This window comes from Bison bison, unplaced genomic scaffold, assembly GCF_000754665.1.
Source record: "Bison bison bison isolate TAMUID 2011002044 unplaced genomic scaffold, Bison_UMD1.0 scf7180017864386, whole genome shotgun sequence".
In the NCBI taxonomy this organism is placed as follows: domain Eukaryota; kingdom Metazoa; phylum Chordata; class Mammalia; order Artiodactyla; family Bovidae; genus Bison; species Bison bison.
Window position 1 is genome coordinate 891,261 of NW_011494958.1, and position 4,557 is coordinate 895,817.

General features: G+C 38.4%; 1 pseudogene; it reads left to right on the plus strand.

The window, feature by feature from the left end:
• Window positions 1-1,294: 1,294 nt before the first annotated feature.
• On the plus strand, window positions 1,295-3,737 carry LOC105001914 (annotated as a pseudogene).
• The last annotated feature ends 820 nt before the right edge of the window (window positions 3,738-4,557 follow it).

Consider the following 4,557-nt stretch of genomic DNA (forward strand, 5'->3'; position numbering starts at 1 on the left):
TTTCTTCCTGAAAATATGGACAAAAATCAAAGCTTTGAAACTCAGATTACATTTTAGATATACTGTCTTTTTTTTAATTAATTAAGCAACTCATTGGTAAATACTTTTGGTAAAATGTTTTTGCTTTTTTTAATGGAACGTTATTTCCATATTTCTTGCTTTTTTAGTGCAAACCTTTGAATATTCAGCTTTACTAAATCAAGTCATATCTGTCCTGGATAATATGTTATGTGCGATAGATTTCATTCAGGATTGGGTGGTTAAGTTGCAATGATTTTAAATCAAGTCTCCACCTCAGGAACCCAGGAATGTTAGATAGGAGATTAGAAAAAGTCCACAGCTTACCAAGACCTTCAGCTATTCTGATAAACAATTCGATTACTGATGCTGACTCTTCATACTAAACAGGTTATCCAAGTCTTATTCTTGATGCTTGCTGTGTAGGTAATATTTGAACCACCCTTTCCAACATAATCATTTGTACACTTAAATACCATTTCTATGAATATGTCAGTGTGCCACAAAGCACAGTGAAGTTTAATATGGCTGCACATTTGCCTTGGTCTTCCTTCTGTATCTAGTACCAAAAAATCGAGTAGGTTAAGAAAAAAGATGTAGGTGTAATTTAAAAAATACATAAATGGCATAATTTTAGGGAACTTGATTTAAATTTTGTCTGAAAACAGAATCAAAGGTATATAATAGAGTATTGAGAGTTAAACACAAAGTTATATGAAAATCATGTCTAAGAATATTATGCCAATTGACATAAATTTTCTGCGTAAAGATTCTGATTTTGCCAGACCATCTAACAAGCAATTAACATCCTCTTGTAAGGAAAAAAGAAATGTGTTTGGTGATGTGTTTTTTTAAGTATTTATTTATTTGGCTGTGCTGGGTCTTAGTCGCATCATGTGAGATCTTTCATTGTCACACAGTCTTAGTTGCTTCATGGCACGTGGGATCTTAGTTCCCCACATTACAGGGCAGATTCTTAACTACTGGACCACCAGGGAAGTCCCTGGTAACATGTTTAAAGTGCTCTCAGTAGTATTTAAGATAAATGATCTTGAAGGATGTGGAGAAAAGGAAACCCTCGTACACTGTTCGTGGGGATGTAAATTGTTGAAGCCACTGTGGAAAACAGTATGGCAGTTTCTCCAAAAACTAAAAATAGAGTAGTTCTATTTTTAGGTCACTACTATATGACCTAGTTTTAAAGAGCCTCTTGATGAAAGTGAAAGAGGAGAGGGAAAAAGTAGGTTTAAAAGTCAACATTCAGAAAACTAAGATCATGGCATCTGGTCCCATCACTTCATGGCAAATAGATGGGCAAACAGTGACAGACTTTGTTTTCTCGGGCTCCAAAATCGCAGATGGTGATTGTAGCCATGAAATTAAAAGACGCTTGCTCCTTGGAAAAAAAGCTGCAACCAACCTAGACAGCATATTAAAAAGCAGAGACATTATTTTGCCAACAAAGGTCTGTCTAATCAAAGCTATGGTTTTTCCAGTGCTCATGTATGGATGTGAGAGCTGGACTATAAAGAAAGCTGAGCAGCTAAGAATTGATGCTTTTGAACTGTGGTGTTGGAGAAGACTCTTCAGAGTCCCTTGGACTGCAAGGAGATCCAACCAGTCCCTCCTAAAGGAAATTAGTCCTGAATATTCATTGGAAGAACTGATGTTGAAACTGAAACTGCAATACTTTGGCCACCTGATGGGAAGAACTGACTCATTTGAAAAGACCCTGATGCTGGGAAAGATTGAAGGCAGGAGGAGAAGGGGATGACAGAGGATGAGATGCTTGGGTGGCATCACCAACTCAATGGACATGAGTCTGAGTAAACTCCAGGAGTTGGTGATGGACAGGGAGGCCTGGGGTGCTGCAGTCCATGGGGTTGCAAAGATTCAGACACAACTGAGTGACTGAACTGAACTGATATGACCTAGAAATTCCACTTCTGGGTATATATCCAAAAAACAGAAATGGAAAAGATACATGCACTCCTATCTTTATAGCATCATCATTTATAATGACCAAGGTATGAAAGAAATCTAAGAGTCTATCAGGATGAATAGATAAAGAAGTAGTGGCATATAAATATATACAATGGAATACTAAAGCCATATAAAAGAAGGAAATTTTGCCATTTGTAGTAAAATGGATGGACTTGGAAAGCATAATGCTTAGTGAAATAATATAGAGAAATACGAAATACTGTATGCTATCAGTCATATTGTGGAATCTGAAAAATAAAACAAACTAGTTAATAAACAAAAAAGAAGTAGATTCAAAGATATTGAAAACAAACTAGTGGTTACCAGTTGGGGAGAAGTGACAGGGGAGGGGCAATAATGCAATTATATGAAATCATGTATGTGTAATTTTTGAAAATTATAAAGCACCACAGAATTTAAAGAATCTTTTGTTAAAATTTTTTTTAAAAAAGATGAATGATCAATGCCAGTGCAGTCTGTGCTCAGGGTGAGCATGTTCAGGGTGGCATTTCCTGTTCTTGTCCCTGTGCCACTGCAGCCAGGGTCTTGTCTGCTGCAGCCCAACCATGGCTTCAATTAAGAAGAGCTACAGAAAGATCTAGAAGAGTTGAAAGTGCCGCTGGAAAAAGCCACCAGAAAAAGAGTATCTGGTCCCCTCACAGCTGAAAAACCCAAGATTGAGACAGAAATAAAAAACAAAATGCAGCAGAAATCACAGAGGTAAAGCAAAACTTTTAGAAAATGAAAAGCTAGCTGCTGTGGTTGCTCTTATTAAAACAGCATATACAGTGAAATTCAGTAATTATGGATGGGATCAGTCAGACAAGTGTATGAAAATCTACATTAACTTCACTGGAGTTCATCAAGTGCCCACTGGGAATGTGCAGGTACATTTCACAGAGAGATCATTTGATCTTTTGGTAAAGAATTTAAATGGGAAGAGTTACTCCATGATTACGAACAATCTCTTGAAACCCATCTCTGTGGAAGGCAGTTCAAAAAAGGTCAAGAAAGATACAGTTCTTATCTACATAAAGAAAGCAGAAAACACACAGTGGAACTACCTGACTCAGGTTGAAAAAAACGTTGAGAAAGATGAGACGTCCTATGACATTGAAACAGATCCTGTTGCTGCTGCTGCTAAGTCACTTCAGTCGTGTCCGACTCTGTGTGACCCCATAGACAGCAGCCCACCAGGCTCCGCCGTCCCTGGGATTCTCCAGGCAAGAACACTGGAGTGGGTTGCCATTTCCTTCTCCAATGCACGAAAGTGAAAAGTGGAAGTGAAGTCGCTCAGTCATGTCCGACTCGTAGCGACCCCATGGACTGCAGCCCAGGCTCCTCCGTCCATGGGATTTTCCAGGCAGGAGTACTGGAGTGGGTTGCCATTGCCTTCTCCGAAACAGATCCTAGTGAGGAATGAATGAACATTCTAAAGAAAATTTACAAAGATGGAGATGATATGAAGCGAACCATTAATAAAGCCTGAGTGGAATCAAGAGGGAAGTAAGCCAAAAGAGATACAGAATTCTGAAACCTGAAAGTCTTTTTGCGAACTGTGATGTGGAAATAAAATGTTTCTAATAAGGAAATGCGGTGAGCGGCACAAATGAACATGACGTGTAACTACTTACACAGTCTTCTTCTAAGTAAAGGCAATAAATTCTCCATTTCCTACTGGAGGATTTATTTAAATAGTGATTTAGTCACTAAGTTGTGTCTGACTCTTGCGACCCCATGGACTGTAGGCTGCCAGGCTCCTCTGTCCATGGGATTCTCCAGGTGAGAGTACACGTGTGGGTTGCCATTTCCTTCTCCAGAGGATCTTCCTGACCCAGGAATCGAACCCAGGTCTCCTGCAATACAGGCAGATTCTTTACCGACTGAGCTATGAGGTAAGCCCCTGATTTAAATAAAATACGCTTATTAAACACTTCCTCCAAAGATGGTTTCTTTAGTAACTGGTCATTTTATTCAAGAAAAGAGTAATGTATTCTAATGTGAAATGTAAAAAGTCTTGCCTAATGAAAATGCTACATTATGTGTATTATTATTCGGCTAGGAGGTAGAAAACAAAAGTTACTACTGCTTGCCTTTCGGTTCCTGACATCAGCTCCCACCAAGAATAAGTAAAAATAAAACCTGAATGTTTGCATAAAATGCAAAAAAAAAGATGATTTCAAATCAAATAGCCATTTATATAAAAGATGGGAATCCTCTACTTTTTTTCCTCTTTTTTTGTAGACTTACTCTAAGGTCCAAGATAAATCAACCTATTTACACATTTGCCTTGATTCATGGGGCCTAACATTCCAGGTTCCTATGCAATATTGCTCTTTAAGCATCGGACCTTGCTTCTATCACTGTTAGAACTGGACATGGAACAACAGACTGGTTCCAAACAGGAAAAGGAGTACGTCAAGGCTGTATATTGTCACCCTGCTTATTTAACTTCAATGCAGAGTACATCATGAGAAACGCTGGGCTGGATGAAGCACAAGCTGGAATCAAGATTGCTGGAAGAAATATCAATAACTTCAGATATGCAGATGATAC